Raw genomic sequence first — 18568 nt, 5'->3', positions numbered from 1 at the left:
AATTGTGGTGGAAGAAATCCGAAGATTTTGCGGGAAACAAAAATTTAAAATCATACTTTCATAAAATGGCAACGCATGTGGCATAGGTATAACTGCCACAGGCAGCTGAGGGTCGATGGGTGACTCGAACAAAATTGACACCCAGGGTGAATCACAGATCTGTGGCCGTAACTGAAGTAGGCTATGGCCTGAATCCTGAATTCCTGATTTACCATTAACGAGTTACCCGAAGGGTTTCTATTCACGTTTTTTTTTGCTGGTATGGGTGGGTTTAGTACTCGATTGCCCACTAGATGGCTAATCAAGTACTCGATTGCCCACTAGATGGCTGTATCAGGAGAGGTGGGCAAACGCGAGAGGAAGAAACTGTGCCAACTTTCGGTAATCATTCTCACTTCTGCCGCTAGGTTCTCTAGTGTTAGTGGCCCTGGAATTTGGCGCGAAGTTTAACCGTTGTGGATAAACGCATCGTAGTTTAAGCCTTTAAGGGTGTTTCAGTTCAGTAAAAATAAAATTAACACCATGCTAGTCTGTAATAACGTAAAATTATTTACAATTTATTTTTTTTAAAGAATAATTGTTAATTCTTGATTGTTTTTTTTCGCTTATGAAATGTAACAAGAAACAAAATTCAATAAAAATTACGATTTTTCACAATTTGGACAATTTTCTTGACTTGTGTTGCATCTTCGTTGTAAACATCGCAATCAGGAAGCCAACGCCAAGACGGAGGAAGTTTAGCGTCACTAGGATCACAAATGATGTTTTCAATTGTTTCAATAATTGTTGAATCATCACAATCCATGGCTGTGATAACTTCAGCAGTGTCTGCAGTATGTTTCCCGTCAGAAGTGTCAGAAGTGATGTTTTCTTCATGTTGGGTTTCTATAGAAGTGTCAGGAGTGATGTTTTCTTCACGTTGGGTTTCGACAGAAGTGTCACAAGTGATGTTTTCTTCATGTTGGGTTTCGACAAAATTTTCAACTCCTGTTTCTGGGGTTTTGTGTTCAAGACTATTCTCTCCAGGAAGAGTGACTTCAGCACTGTTTACATCAGATGTTGTTCGATCATCAAGTTTCTCTTCTGGTTGTTTATGGCATCCATTGTTTGATAATGGAGAGGTTGTTTGTTTACGATACTTTTTGTTTGGGGCTACCCCATCTTTGTAACCTGCATAATTTAAAATAAGTTCATGAATAATACAGGAATTATTTATAAAGCGTAACTTACCAAGAAAATGGGTTGGTATGGCATCATATCTCTCATTACCCAGCAACTCAATGAGGCCCCACCATTTACAGAGTTCTTGATGATGAATTCTTCTTTAAAATGTCTAGAACACACATGATCTTTTATAGAAAATTTTCTGTCACTTCTTTTCATTTTTTTCCCCCATAAAATGAATTGCCTTTCTTCTTTGGGTGGTTTAAATACCTTGGCATCATTTTCTTTTGCTGATTTGTATCCCGTAGAACATCCAACCACGAAACACTTCACCATTTCACCACACGATTTATCAAAAACACATCAGCACCACAACTTAAAGATTGAAATTATAAAATGAAACAACGAAATGGAATCTAAAAATCTACTATCAACAATGGCAGACGCTTCACGTCAGAGAATTCGCGCCAAATTCCAGGGCCACTAACACTAGAGAACCTAGCGGCAGAAGTGTAAACAATTTCAGAAAGTTGGCACAGTTTTCAGAGGGGGCGCCCTACTGCGTTTGCCCACCTCTCCTGATACATCGTGGTTGGAGAATGCGTGTAAACGTAAAAAGCGCCACTTCTATTTTGGAATGATGAAAGTGTAAATAAAATAGAATGACCGCGTAGTGACATCGACTTTGACTTCGATTTTGAAACGAAACGACCATTACACTTACAGTACATTACAGCCCATTGTGTGGTGTACAGTTATATTCAATTTTTTAGTGTCAAATAATTTCGAGCAATTACATTTGTTTTGGAAAACGGGTCGTCATAGGATCATAAAATATCCACTTTTAATTTTTTTAGATTGGTTCATCACATGTTGCTCAATGTTTCCACTAAGGAGATTGTCAATACGAATGAAAAGAAAGTTGTAAATCCTTTGATTCTAGGCTGCTACAGGCCTACCATCTAGCTTGGAAAATCAATCTCATTCCCTTCATACCAGCATGTAATAAGAATTCATGCATATATTTTCTAAGTATTCTATATTATTATTATTATATATTATTATTATTATTCTATATATTCTATATATATATATTCTAAGTGTGTACATGGTGAGTCACATTTATTTTTCATCTAAATTTATATGCAAATTAATGATTCAAATACTTTTGCAGGTTAGATTTAATTCTTTGCAGCATGCACATTACTGAACAAGGCATTCAGGTTGGAATGGAATGTGGAAGTATATTTTGCCTCGCAGACTCATCATACTGCCTTCGTGGAAGGAAAAAACGCGTCATGGGATAATGATCAAGAGCCACCGGAAGGGTGTTTGGACTATTCAGACGATGAACAAGAGCGTCGAGCCAAAGCCGCACATCGATTGAAAAAGAATCTTCGCGGTGATGCTGAGGAGTGAGGATGCCTCTGTGAATCCATGTAAGAAAGGCAAACAAAATTCCGTCGCTCGAGGGGTCAAGGGCAAGATCACCTAATAGAACAACCCCAAGTGAATCCATTTTACCTGCTTCCACCTCCAGGTTACCGGGTTACCCAGCACATAACACTCATCATAATTCCAGTTATTTAAGTGTAGCCCCTAATGTAAATCCAATTGCCGTCGATATTTCGACCATGGAAAATTCGGCAATTCACTCGCCATCTGTTTATCCACCAGCAATGCCAATCACTCAAAATCTTCCTCTCTCCTTGCCTTCTGGTGCAGCAGAAAATCACATGGCTCAACCGAATGATTAAGATTCGCTTCTCCAACCTGACAGTGACATTAAAAAACCGCCAATTTCATCGTTGATTAGTGAACCGAGCTGTGAGCTGTAGAAGTGACAAACGCGCGATGTGAAATATAAAAACCAAATTTCCAACTTTTCAACTTGCTGCAAAAATTGTGTGTGTGTGTGAGAGCAGCATCTTTCATCTAAACCTGGCAATGTGTATCAGCAAAATGTCATTCAAGATTGAAGCATCGAAGTGTCATGAAAACCACTAGACGAAGTTACGAACAACATAGAAATCAAGGAAGAATCATGGTGTATGGTGGAAGAACTACGAGAAGAACTTGGCGGTATGTAAAAATATTTTTGTTTATTGACTTTTAAGAGTGTAAGCTGTAAAATTAAGATTCGGGGTACTTCAACATACAGAAAATTTAAATGTGTACATAAGCTTATTCTGTAATGTTTTTTTTTTCTTTTTAACTAAAAAGAGACTCATTCACTAGTCAGTCTCACGAACAAAGGCAAAGACTGTCTAGCTAAGCTAACTGACCAAAAATTTATGCTAGATATACTAAATCAGTCAAATATTCCCTGATAGTCTTCTATTGGATAATTGAAGAAAAGTGTTTGAGTATTTTGACATCATATTTTCATTTAAGGTTTATTTGATGGAGAATTCAAATTCAGTCCGCAGTATTTCTAAAGATGAGACAGTCAGAGACAAAACGCATATCCGGACGACATCAACAATTTTAAATACGCAAAGGATTCGCATTAAATGCCTCACTCCAACGGTAAAACTATTTTTCTGTTCTTTGTTTAGGAATTACTTAACAGGTTGTGTGATATACCATTGAATTTCATATGTGTTTAGAATGTGGAATCCTGGAAGTCTTGCTTAACCTCCGGCCAGACTGGCTTTCGTTCATGACAGTGGTGACTTCCACTAACTTTCTGCTCCATCCTCATCTTCGCAACCCACGCTCATCTCAGCGTCATTTGTAGCATGCTTGCATGATAAGTGCGCTATATAAATAAATTTTACATACATACATACATACATACATCCAGCTCCACTGCTTCTATACTGCTACACAGATTGTCTTACCACTGACGAGTTCTGCCACTTCAGTGGTCGCTTCCGTCCGCTGTGACACACCTGTCCGTCTCACCACGAGATTATGCCCAGGTACCCGACAATTAACTTATTTTTGTAAATTATCTCCTGATAATCTAAATCTACTTGCGTTTAACTCTCTGTCTGTGTAATAATTCCAAAATCAGGCCCTTCTTGCGCGCTTAAGTGTTATTGATTTTTTTTTTATGGAAAAAAAATTAAAAACATCCCTTCGGGTACCTTGCTAACGCAGGTTGCTGACAATTCTAGCCTAGAGGTCAAAATGTCTAACTGTGTTAATCTTGCCGCTAGATGCGCCACCTCCCAGCTTTGTTATACAGAAGAGGATGAGTAGAAAAAAACTCTCCATAGTCCATACCCACTAACATAGAAGAGGGGATGGTATGTTCAATTTTCACTTAAACCAATAAAGTTTCGGTTATTTTTAGAATGACTACAAAAAATAAATCAGTTTTTGTAATATCTCCTAAAGACTGTCGATGTAACAGAGATGAGAGAACTATTAGCCAAAATGGAAGGCCGCGATTTACCGATTGAAGGAGCTGGAAGCCTGGAACACTAATTATGTAATAACAGGAATTTCCACAACCCAGAAGAGAAATTAACCCAAGTTTCGAGGCAAAATTGGCGCAATTCAGCCACAAAAAATAACGAAGAAATTAAAGGAAGAAATAAAATCGAAAATTATTCGATCCTGTCCTGATGGGTGCTGAATTTGTTTTAAAATTCAGCCACAGCCCGTAAGTGGCGCTACCTACCCTTTCGCTTTTTCGTACTCATCAGATTCGAATTATCATTTTCGTAATAATTTAATTAGCTAAACATTCCTTTGACTTTAAAGTTGTTGAAATAAATGTAAAAATATATCAACTTTGATTATGTTAAGATTGCAAGTAATTGGAATCAAAATTCAATTGATAAACATGAGAAAATGAGAGAAAATTCAAAATTCGTGTTGCGAACAGAGAATGCCAACTGCATAAAAGAGAAGGCCATCTTAGGTGAAATCATTTAAGTTTACTAAAACTAAAATTATTCGACAATGGAAAGTTTATGTTTTCTAAAAAAAGCGAGTTTTTTCACATTTTTTAAAACAAAATCTGATTTTTTTTCTAAGTCCTTGCCAAAGAAAAAAAATTCAGATTTTGTTTTAAAAATGTGAAAACTCGCATTTTTTACAGAATCTAGGCATTCCAAGTAATTCGCTTTAAAATATAGAAAAAACAAGGGAAAATTATGAAAAATTGATTATGACATGCACAGAATTTAGGTTAAGGAAGTTTAAGGTTTTATTAAGTTTTATTAAGTTTAAGGAAGCACTTAATAAATAAAAAAAAAAAAACCTGTTTGGCTAAAATGGGTAAAATTGGTTTTAGCTCTCTTGCTAGCCGGTTCCAGGTGGCCCATGTATGTAATGTTATTTACTTGAATTTACTCATCATATCCTCAATTTTTGTTGACCAGACTGTGATTTTTTTTCCTCTTTCTTCGTGTTGATCTTGATTATTTCTTGTTTGTGTTGCAAGAATGAGTATTAAGAATCTTAAGAAAATTTGTAAGAATTCAATTAATTTATGGAATATAAAATAATACCAGGAACATCAATTGCATAAAAATGAAAGCACGAGTGAAGCAACTTTGCGCAAAAACACTTCAGCGGATGGCAGCAGTCATTCTCCGCATGTTTGCGTACTCCTTCTCTTTGTTTAATGCATTCGAGTAAAATGTGAATGGGCCGGAAGAGGGAAGTGGATCACGTTTTGAAGACTTACCCAGCAATATGGGAAATTCTTTTTTCTTTTAGTTCTTATTCCTTGGAGTCCTTCAAGTAGTAATAATAAATCGTTGATTGTTCCCGATACTAAAGAATCCGGGAAGTGAATTGAGTCTTTGGGCAAATGCAATTTTTTAAGTTGATTTTGGGATAATTTAAATCTTAGACGGACTAATGATGGAGGAGATCCATTTTCCCAACTCAACTAAATGTTCTTTCTTTTTTTATGGGTTATCTTCATCGTTAAAATCCAATTCGCTCTTCCTTCTTCTAGTAATTCTGCTATATTGATAAATGTGAAAAATCATGATTAACGTGGTAAGGCTGGATGTACTAACTCAACAGGTATTGTTGTTGACTTGCAGACGAATTATGATGTGATTTTAGTTGAGAATGACAATTCAACCACCGTTACATGGATTTAACGATTTATTAATCTTTATTATTTATTTTATATCCGTAATATCTAAGCTAACGGAAGGTCACGTCGCTGGTAAATTCTCTAATCACCTGCCTTTAAACAACATCTTCGACGAAGGTAAATCTACTTAGCGTTCGCGTCACTCCACTAAAACGGAATTTTTTGCACTCTTCAACGACTTACTGATGACCGTTCACGCTGGTGATCGATCTGCTTTGTTATTTCTCGACCTTAGTGATACGATCGACACAGTCGTTCATGAGATTTTTTTTAGCGACTATCGAATCACTGCGGCGTGACTGACATCGCCGACAATTGGTTTCGCTCCTACAACAATGGTCGCACAGGTTGTTTGTACCAAGGATGAACAGTCCGGGAGCTCAGCCCCTTTCACAAGCGTTCCACAAGGAGCTGTTTTGGGATCTATTGCCTACCTCATCTACGCCAACCCGATACCTTCAGTTTAACGGAAGTGACCACCTTTGTAATGGTATTCCTGTAGATAAATTTTATGACGACAATCGATACCACATAACCCTCCGCCTTCTTCTCGGTACCTATTGAGCAAGAGGTGGCCTACCGCAAACTCTCAAGATCTTTGCAGAGCGCCAATAACTGGTTCACTATAGCAACGTAGATGGCGAACGCTGATAAAACTGGTTTTATCTACACTTCTTCTTCTCAGCGCTGGGATTTGGTCGAGTGTGAGCCCCTTCTGGTTGGCAACGTCCTGTTTCAACCATCCGACATCAACCTTTACTTGGGTGTTATCATTGGCCGTTATCTTCGTCTCTCCCAGCACATCTCTTCTCTTTGGAGGCAGTGCTTCATCCAACTACACTGCATCGGCCGCATCAGACGCTATCTGACCGATGATTCTACCAAGATCCTCGTCCACGCCCTAATTCTGTCGAGAATAGACTATTGCAACTCACTTTTTTGTTTGCCTTCTCAAAAAGGACATCCATCGCCTGCAAGTAGTTCAAAACACCGCCGATCGTCTCATCTTTCGCAAGAAAGCATTTGACGATGCAACGGTACTTTCAAAGAAGCTCCCCATCTCTCAACATATTGATTATAAAATAATTTTACTCACGTATCGTTGTATTCACGGTCAAGCCCCTCCCCCCCCCCCCTCCCCACCTTACTTGTCTCGTCACATTGTTCCATACTTGCCCGGTCGTTCTTTCAGGTCCGATAACCTTGGTCGTATTATTGTCCGTCCACAACTTAAACTTGTCAACTATGGTCAGAGAGCTTTTGCTCCGGCCACGTCTAGACTTTGGAATGATCTTCCCGTATCGATCCGTCTTGCCCCTAACTTTCCCGTTTTTAAATGTCTTCTGAAAACCAACTTGTATGCCGCTGCTTATCTCTGATTGTTTCATTTCCAATTGTGTGTTGTCGAAGGAGCGTCATTTAATCTTTCACTATGGAAAATGCGCTTTAAAATGTAAAGAATAGAATGGAATAGAAAAGAATTATTAGCGATTCGCTTGAATCGACGGCGGGGATGCATTACTTCTTCATCGAAATCCATGTCGGGATAGTCGATGGAGTTTTCGGTTGGTGGAGTTGCGGGGATACGGAAGTGACCAGCAGCTGTACGTAAAGCGTAGTAGTTATGATGCCAAATTCACGGAGTGAATTGTTCCAGGTGTAATCCTAGCATCACGAGACAAATGATTATTTGCATCATGGTCTGGAGGAACAGCTGTGGCGTTAGTAACGGGATTGGCTAGGTTATGATCCCTGACAATGTGTGAGTTGATGTGAAGTATTAATCGGGTTGTGTGGGGGCCATTTATGATTACGGAAATATTATATAGGTAGTAATGTGCGGACTGTGACAGGTAGTGAACCATGTTCACCAACAAGCATATTAGTATGCAGTGTGGGAAAGGGATTTATTCCCTACGCAGCCAAGATTCTGATATTCTTTGAGCGATTAGTCGGAGATTGTATCAAGTACTCATGTACTCATGTACTCATGCAAACATTGCAATGAGGTATGTGTAATGCTCCGAGGCTCATGCTCCCGGAAAACAAGGTCAATCCAAGATTCTCCTCGATTCGCCTCTCCAGTTACCTGCCAAAGCATTACAGGATTCTATTTCTCTTTATCAGTGTACTGAAGTACCTGGTTAGTTAATTCGTGGCCATTTCTAGAGGTTGTTGTTGTAATTTGTAAAAATCATGCTTCAATCCAAAAACTCCACTCCGTCGTCCCAATATCTACATCTTACGCCCTTCTCTTCTTCCATTTTCCTCCTCCGTTTCCTTCAGTATTCTTTCATTTTTAGTGTCCTGTACGCTTTATGTGTAAAATTAAAAGAGAAACGAAGAGACAAAGATACGCTTTTGTACGCTTCAGTAAAACATGAATTTGCTTCAAGTTGATAAACTATGAACTCTGAAACTCTGAAACAGAAGGTAGATCTATAATCGGGAATACAAGAGAAACCAAGACAAACATTTGGGTAGACCGGGGCATTTGTGGAAAGGGGCATTTGTGAACAGTGGACTTTTCCACTAGTTGTAATAACTATATTAAAATTAATTTTCACCCCAATGTCAGGCAATAGAAGATGCTTGCCTTCAAGAATTTTTCTGAAAAAGTAATGAAAATTGTGGGAGCTACATTTAAAAAGGTAATTTTTCTTTTTTTTTACGGAATTTTTTCTCCCAGTGGCATCTTATTATTAAGGTACCCTTGAGATTTTCAGGAAAATAAGAAAACTAAAGTAATGATTAAAAAGCCCATTTAATTCTGCGTTGTATGTCGTTTTTGTTTTTTTGCTACGTGACTCTGTTTAGTTGTAGTTGTAGAAATATATTTTTGGGGGTAATTCAGTAAAGGAAAAACGGGGTATTTTTGGACAGTCTACAACAACCAATGAGCGTGGCTTTAGCAGACGATTTTCAACATCACAGCAGTCGAGTAGGAAAATAGTTAAACTTTTCTTAACTTAATTTTTTTCTAAATATTTAAACATCGTCTTCAAATTTGTAAAAATACAATTCGAAAGAGAATTGATTTCTTGTTCGAATGGTACCAATTTTCTTTTCAAATATTTGTTTTTTTACATCACAAAATCAAGAAAATTCTACTGCCTAAAAATGCCCCGCCATATTTTCAGAGAAAGAGAAAAAAGACGTTTTACTTCAAAATTAATATTTAAAAAACTTTAAAACTAAATTCAGTTTTGAAAAAAAATTTAAATACACGGAAAAAAGAGATATCGAATGATTGTATTATTTACATAAGTTTTGATTTACAAGACAGCGTAATTTTATATGAATTGGGCAAACAACGATTTTGTCCAAAAATGCCCCGGTCTACCCTAACATAAGGAAGAGGGGATAAACAAACGATGGACAACGATCTATATTACTCAGAAAAGCCGATTTTCAGTAAACGTTGATTCCGTGTTTACTCAACAATATGTGTTATCATCAAGCGTGATTCTTTACAAGGTAAAATCTTAAGTCTCTTAGACCCTTGAGATGGTCTTAATCAGTTATGTTCTATCTTCCTTCTCATAATACAGAGATGCCAAGAAACTTAACTAGCTCTCTATCTCCATTTTTCTCATCCCTTGGTTTACTATAACAGGTTAGGGGTCCAGGCCAACGCATAACTCTCTAGCTTATAGTTTCAAGACGGAACCCTCAAGTTCAAGAGAAGGAGGCGTTACGACCGTTAAATTTATTTGAAAGAATTTTTAGTATCTGGAAATACAGTCTATTGAACAGATAGTTACACTATTCCAAGAAGTCTAAAAAACAAATCATCCTTAGGAAAAAACTTGCATTCTATCCTGCTACTTCATCATTCTTCATATCCCAATGAGAGAATGAAGATTTCAATAACTAAATGCATAATTTGAATCCACGACATTGATCATCGAGCATGCCGACAAAAATTCACAAAAGACATTGTCGAATTAGCCAATAAAGGTAGACTTCTCACAAAAAAAATTTCATTCTGCCCTTGCAAAAAACAATTGTCACTGCTGACATTTGGTCCAAAATAGGCTTATTATAATCCTACTTAGGTGTAATCTAAAATTTACAGAAATAATATTGTTAATTTTTTGGTAATTCGCAAATTTTTCTTTAAAACAGACCTTAATTTACAATATATCAATATGGACCATGCCATCGAGAAAGTGGTGATCAAGTTGGCTTCCTTTCCTCCACCCCATACGAGAAACGCAGTGGTGGAACTTTTCTGAAAAGTCTTTATTGATTGGAATTTAAAAGTCCCCATAATAGTTACAGATGTAATAGGGTTAAGGCGTTCAAACATTTAAGCTTATCATGCCAAGCAAGTCATTGATAGTGTTGATAAAAATAGATTGATCGAAATAAAGAAATTTGTTTGAATTTTTTTTCTGGCAAGTCAGATGTCGAAGTTGATTTCCCAGAAGTTAAAGACGAGGACTTCTTAGGTGTTCCTGCGCAAAATATTTTTTCTTCGCCCTCGACAAGCGATGATATTGATTCAGTTGATATCGACGACGACAACACAAATATTGAAATCGATAACGATCAGGTAGAATTCTTGCAATTTGAGATACAAGAAACACAGCAACTGCAGGCCATATTTCATAGAGTAAATGGAGAAAGTAATGAAGGAACAATTGTAACGACTATCTTGTCTTTCACACAAACTTATTTTAGGTCTGTTAACTTTTTCCAAATGCAAAACCATTAAAACTTTCAGACCAATAAACGATGGATCGCCCAGAGCGCCAAACATTACGGGACATAATTATTTTGTGTCTGTTTGAACGACGGCATCCTGGCAAAAACCCTAATTTGTAAAGTTTTTTATTCTTTTAAGTGTTTTAAATAAAATATTATTCTTTGTTTATAATTTGTAGGCGATGAAGGAAATGGTGGGAGATAACATTTTTGAATTTTCTAGGTGTGCAATGAGTCTTCCACTCACAGAAAAGTGAAGTATTGCAAAAAGCTTAATATTTTTAATTCTCATCACTGTCTTCGTAGATTTGAGAGACTACAGTGCCATGAAACTACCAAAAAGATATGTAGTCGTAAAAGGTTTTGGTAAATGATTCATTTTCAATATTAATTTGTTACCGGTACTGTGGCGTGTAATGGTCGCTTGCACGCCCCAGCAATAAAAGAGAAGAGGTAGTTATTTCGCATATAAACTTTTTGATGGTATTGTCGCAAGAAAGTGAACTAAAATGATGTTACTTTTATGACTTTAATGTAAACTTAATTTTTGCTGCTGGTAATTGGTCTAGGGAGAACAAAAAAAAATTGCCTGGACAAAAATTTTGAAAGCATTGGAACAATCCTGTCACAATGAACCAATTCATTGTGTTAAAGATGCGTAGAAAAGTTTAGTAAACTCAAAGCAATCGCTAAAACGAATATTGCTATTGTGTATAAATGAGACAGGTATAATAGCAGATGTAATTGCAGCATTACGTTTAATAATTTTTGTTGGTAGAAAGTGGGTCGGAGAAAACATTGCATCTGAAAATGCTGAACCGACTCTTTGGCCTTCTTTGGCCAAAAAAATGCTTCCATGCAGGAAACTCTATTAAATAAATATTATTTTACAGTTTCCAATCTGTGTTTTCACTTGACTTTATAGAGCATTTGATTTTAAATAATAAGGAGGGTGCTTTGGCAAACAACGAATCAATATCGTACATCACTAGGGGACAAACTATGTCTTGGGCGGTTGCGATTGCGAACTGTATATGGGCGGTTGAAGAACCAGGGCCGTTGCCAACCAAAGAGAATTTTACGTCGGATGAGCCTTCTGGTAGAGAAATAAGAATTTAGACCTTCTCTTGCTGTGTCTCAGGATCTTTGTACACGGTGACAAGTGCAGGCTGATTGTAATGAACAATTTGCAAGTGTAGTCCCTCTAAATCTTTCTCTTTAATGTCATCAGAAAGAGTTTACGATCTTAGTCGCTTTGACGATTCAGAGGGACCACTTTCACTGAGAGAATAATCTTCAACTTCTCTGACACTAAAGTTAATGTTCAATAAATTCATCAACCTAATAAAGATCTTCCTCAGTCTAATCCTCTTTTTCTTTTAATATTTTATACTCTGCTGGGCCACCTAAAGCTGCCAATAATTTTCTCGTCAGGTGTGTAAATTTTCTCCCACATTTTCTCCCTGATTCTTCAAAAACTTGCAATTAACAGAATGTCATCAGCATGCTGATCAAGGTGATTTAGCTGCAACAAGTCATCTGTAAAAGCAAAAATGAGTTATTTTTTTGTTACTAAAATGTAAAACATTAGTATTTTATTAATATACTTACTATCAAAAGAAGAATTTTGGCACACTGCTTACGTTTCACTACCTCTTCTTCTATAGCATTATCACACGGCCAACGTGGCCAGAAAACAAAATGAGAGACATCATACTAAAAATATATGTCTGACGTGTCATCACCAGCACACTCCACGTCAATAAGACTACTTCACCATGTTTCTACAGTGCATAATTAAATTGAAAAGAGCGTACCTCGGCCATGTGTTCACGCAAGGCATGGTCACACACTCCAAATTCAAGAAAATTGAAATTTAAAAAAAAAGAAAAAAGCTTCTGGGGCAGCCTCATTGGTATAGAAACTTCTTTTGTTTCTTTTCTAAAGGAAATTATTTTCATTTATGGTTTCAAATGGACATCGAATATTGCCATCACTCATTAGTCAAACGTTATTTTCCCTCTTGTTATAGCTCATGCACCTGTCCGAGCAATGCTGTCAAACAGCATGACGTTATACATTCTTATTTTACGGATGCGGTTAATGCTTGAACAAGTGATTAACTGTTGAAAAGGGTTCTGGATGGGCGATGATGTTTCCATTTTTATATCCTATATGCCTGATTTGGAACCCAAGAATCACAATTTTTGTCATGTAGTTACAAGTACTAGACTAGACAAACCAGTGCGCCGAGTAAACAGAACATCAATGCTTTTTTTACTCTTTTTCTAAATGTTATCACTGGTTGGATTCGGGCCATTCCATGGTATTTCAATTTTTTTTTGTCGCGGTACCTCACCGATTTTGATTAAAAAAATACTGTGTGTTGTAAGTCATGGTTACATAACACTGTGAAATTTTAAAATTTTTTGGATCAGTGGTTGAGCGTGAATTGTCGTTCCAAATTTACGGTTTTTTGCGGAATCGTAGTGCGGATTTTTCACTAAAACGTGAATAAAACGGCAACGGATAGAGCAATTGAGATCGGACAAAAACCAAAAAAAGGAAAAAAAAAAATGCAATTTTTTGGTTTGCGTCCGAGTCTGATTAGTCATTAGCAAGGTTACGCAATCTTCATTTAAAGAAAAAAATTTAATGGCTAATATCTCCATTCTCGAACGGCGAAGCTGGTCGCGACTTGCGCCATTCGATAGCCCGACTTTATGTTTACTTATCCTGTAACAATTTTCCTCCTTCCATTCTTCGTGTTTTAGTTATGAATTATTTAAATTTGTTCGTTTTCCCTATCTCTATACCTAGGGGAGAAGTAAACGACGCGCGCGCCCCCCTCTGGGAGAAGTGTAAGGTGCGATGGCCCCTGTGTTAAAAGATAGGGGAAACGAACAGATTTAAATAATTCATAACTAAACTACGAAGATTGGAAGGAGGGGAATTGTTACAGGATAAGTAAACATAAAGTCGGGCTATCGAATGGCGCAAGTCGCGACCAGCTTCGCCGTTCGAGAATGGAGATATTAGCCGTTAAAGTTTTTTTCTTTTAATGGAGATTGCGTAACCTTGCTAATGACTAATCAGACTCGGACGCAAACCAAAAAATTGCATTTTTTTTTCTCCTTTTTTTGGTTTTGGTCCGACCTCAATTGCTCTATCCGCCGCCGTTTTATTCACGTTTTAGTGAAAATTCCGCACTACGATTCCGCAAAAAACCGTAAATTTGGAACGACAATTCACGCTCAACCACTGATCCAAAAAATTTTAAAATTTCACAGTGTTATGTAACCATGACTTACAACACACAGTATTTTTTTAATCAAAATCGGTGAGGTACCGCGACAAAAAAAATTGAAATACCATGGAATGGCCCATTCTAGACATTATGCTCTGCGTTTCTTTTTTGTTGTTTCCCAATTGATAAATTTGTTGTTAGGAAGCCCAGACTAACACTATTACGTACATCCCAAAATCCCCAATGATGAATTTGAAAATTTAAAAGCTCCGAATGAAATTCTGTGTGATTCCAGAAATATTAATTCTCATCTTACCGACTAGGAAGCTATCAGTTACAAAAAATGTTATTATTTTTTAAGCTGTAGTTGCCTTAAAGAAATTCCTCCCCTCAGTTTATTATAAATATTAAATTCCTTTTTCTACTATTAGAAGATTTTTTTAATTAATTGCAGAACTATATGGCCTAGAACACTTAGTTGTAACGTTCATTTACTATTACATGTAGTCAAGGGAACAAAAAACTCGGTTGTCCCATGCGTATATTATGCGTTTTTATATGAAGATGTGGGTGGATTAATAAAACGACTCTCAGCAATAGCAAAACATATTATCGGAACTATCAATGCGGTAGTAAATTAAGATAATGTTCACGACACTTTATTCCACTGTCAAACGAGAGTGTTCGTAATTTCTATGAAAAATCGGATGACTCTTTTTCATTGTCGACACCTAATACCAACTTGGTACGCATTTCTACAATTGGATCCTGATAAAAGAAAGATGTCGATGATTGCTGTCTCTTTTATTGCAGTAGAACGGAAAAGTTTGGTTTGCTATTAAGATCAATTCTATTAATCCTAAATGTGACTTCATGTCTTTCTTCTGAAGATTTTATGCTATCTAACTCTGACGTAATTTATTTTTTAAATGTATTGTCATGTCATCAATTACCCCTTCAGAGTATTCTAACCAGAATTCAACAGGTTTTTTTAACATAGTCAACCGTGATAACACCGCCACAGAAGTAATTTTTTCCAAGTGAAATGGGTCACAAATGCATCATTATAAATCGAGATGATGATACTGAAAGTGACATTTGCATTGTACGTATATGCAATATAAGATTTGAAAAATAGTAAGATAACAATATAATGTGTATGTGATGCTTAACCTATCTATATTTTTTTGTATAGTGGGAATATAGAAATTCGCCAATTATCAAAACATTATGCACTATTTCACATGTCGGGAGTGCATGTTAACTTCTATTTCATCGGTATAACACACAATTTATTGTAAACTAGTAAAAGTATTAATTGACTTTGTGGTTTCATCATGTATTGCATGATATTACTTTAATGATAAATTTTGGTAAGCTGTTAGTATGAAAAATTAAACAAAACAAATTATACTAGTATGTGATTAATTTTAAACTTGTACAATTAATTGTCTCAGTTTTTTTCCTTAATAGTGGAGTAAAGTTAGATTTTAACCTAGAACAAATTGCAAGAATTGATTTTTTTAATGAGCTTTATTACTATCAAGATAATAAAGAGTTGTTTAAAACCTTCCGAAGAAATAATCATATTTACTATTAAAAATATTGGATTTAAATTAAAAATTTCATTAAACTTTTAATTAAGTACCGAATTTAAAATATTAAAAATTAAAAAAAATCATGAAATGAAACCTTGTGATAGGCTACATCATATCACCAAATATGAATGTTTTCTGTTGAACGGTATTTTAGTTGTATAATTTAGAAGTTGTGAAATTTTTAAAAATTTTACAGTGCCGCCAAAAAGGTTTAACACGGTCTCTTATGCCCGATAGTCCCTAACTAAAGTGACGATAACTTATAAACTATAGGACCTAAATTTTTTCTATTGTTGTTAACAAATAAAGAACATCCTAGCGTATAAGAATCAATCGTTGAAATATGGTGTTAATAGGACTTTTTCTTTAGTTATTCATACTTAAAGTTAGTCTATGATTTTGCCTTATTAAAAGTAAGTTTCCAAAAATTCCCACCACGAGCGTTGTCATCGTTTTCAGGCAAAATCATAGATTAACTTTAAGTATGAATAACTAAAGAAAAAGTCCTATTAACACCATATTTCAACGATTGATTCTTATACGCTAGGATGTTCTTTATTTGTTAACAACAATAGAAAAAATTTAGGTCCTATAGTTTATAAGTTATCGTCACTTTAGTTAGGGACTATCGGGCATAAGAGACCGTGTTAAACCTTTTTGGCGGCACTGTAAAATTTTTAAAAATTTCACAACTTCTAAATTATACAACTAAAATACCGTTCAACAGAAAACATTCATATTTGGTGATATGATGTAGCCTATCACAAGGTTTCATTTCATGATTTTTTTTTATTTTTAATATTTTAAATTCGGTACTTAATTAAAAGTTTAATGAAATTTTTAATTTAAATCCAATATTTTTAATAGTAAATATAATTATTTCTTCGGAAGGTTTTAAACAACTCTTTATTATCTTGATAGTAATAAAGCTCATTAAAAAAATCAATTCTTGCAATTTGTTCTAGGTTAACATAGCCTTTTGGCATAACTTTACTCCACTATAAATCCGTGCTGCCACCATGCTGGTTGACAAATTACCATCACTGCCAAAGCACTTCTTCCTTCTCTTCAACTTCAAAAGCATCAGTTATAGGTATAATGTTTCGTTTGTTGATTGTTGTGAAATATGCCTGCACTTATTTATTTTATTTTTAAAAATTGATGCAATTTAGCAAAACAATCACCGATTGTTAAACCAATGGCCAGCTGTAAGCCAAGTTCAAACAATCTGAGACTTGGGGCTTAACAGCCCACGTGATGTCAATTACGAAGAAAACCAGGGTTTGCTGGCAATCCCATGCGTAAGGGTGTTTTAAGGTTTTAAGCTCCTCCCCACGCTCGTAAGGGTGTTGAGCATGGGGAGGAGTTTAAAACGCCCTTTTACGCTACAGTACACATTCTTCCGTCACACCACGTTGCACTACGCTACGCTCCGTAACGCTGCGTTAGTGGCAGTGTGAACGCACCTTAAAGCATAAAAAGGGCCCGAAACAAAGACAAAAAAGCTACAGACCTGCCATGAATTGGATGAATTTTGCTCTTTTTCTCCCCTTTTCACCCTTTTCTTGCTTCCTATCCCCCCCCCCTCTTTTGCCCTTAGGGCCTAAAGGCGAAAGACGAAAAGGGTGAAATTCATCCCATTTCAAGGACCCCACCAAAAATGGCGTGGGGTCCGTTTTAAAGTGGGGGAGCTAATCTAAACTTTAAAGTGAGATTACGGGGGGAAATTATTATTTTAAAAATAAAAAAAAATACCATGAGAAATCAGCGTGAAAAACTGATTCTAATGATATTTTTTTCAAAGGAATTTCTTATTCATACAAGAACAATTATAATGATATACCTGAAATCTTCGTTATCATTGACATGGAAAATGTAGACATTAATCATTATTGTCATCTTGAGTTTGCACAAATTGGGCAACTCTCTAGAATTATATTCGTGATTGGCGTCAATTAGTTGAATTTTAGATTCTAATACATTATTATATTTTTCTATATTTCCTGTCTATTTTTAATTAATTCATTAGCAATGGCGGCTTTCAATTTACTATCTTTCTTGTCACCTTCCGTTAAACAAATTACAAATTTGCTACCATTAATTTTTAAGTAACATCAGAAGTAAGTCTTACAGCTTACACAAACCAAATCAAAATTTCAAATTTTTTATTATCTAAAAAATAAGAATTATCAACATTAACGCCATACACACGGTGTTTTCTAAAAACTACCGCCACTTCCTCGCGTCGCCTGGCTACTGCCTAAAGAGAGTAAACATCCTAAATGATGAATTAATACGATGAATTAATAAAAGATTCTAAAGACTAAAATCAATCTAAAATAAATAAATTTCCATTTGATCATTATCTGCTTACATTTATTCATTTTCTTAAACAAAACGGCACAATATCTATCTCTCTTTCAATAGGAAAACAGTCTAGATGATTGCTAATGCTCTAATCAAATAAGTCATGGTAATGGTTCTATAACATAACAGTCACTAAAAAAACTGTCATAAAAATGTTGACAAACATAAGCTGTTCCCGGCTGTTGCCTTCGCACCAAAATGTTCCAGTGGGCGTTAATTCACGCTGCTCTTTCGGCTTAGCGCAGCAAAGAGTTGTATCTCCCTGAATTTGCATTTCATCATCCAAAAATATTTTGTTGCCAGCGTGAACCAACCTTTCAATGCACACAAGATCTGCCCCACATGACGAAGACGTAGAGCCAATGCGGAGGCGTCCAGCTCCCAAAATCTGCCCAGATAGTCGATCGTTTAGAG

This window comes from Daphnia pulicaria, chromosome 4 (genome assembly GCF_021234035.1).
Source record: "Daphnia pulicaria isolate SC F1-1A chromosome 4, SC_F0-13Bv2, whole genome shotgun sequence".
Classification (NCBI taxonomy): Eukaryota; Metazoa; Arthropoda; class Branchiopoda; order Diplostraca; family Daphniidae; genus Daphnia; species Daphnia pulicaria.
This window is presented reverse-complemented; position numbering follows the sequence as displayed.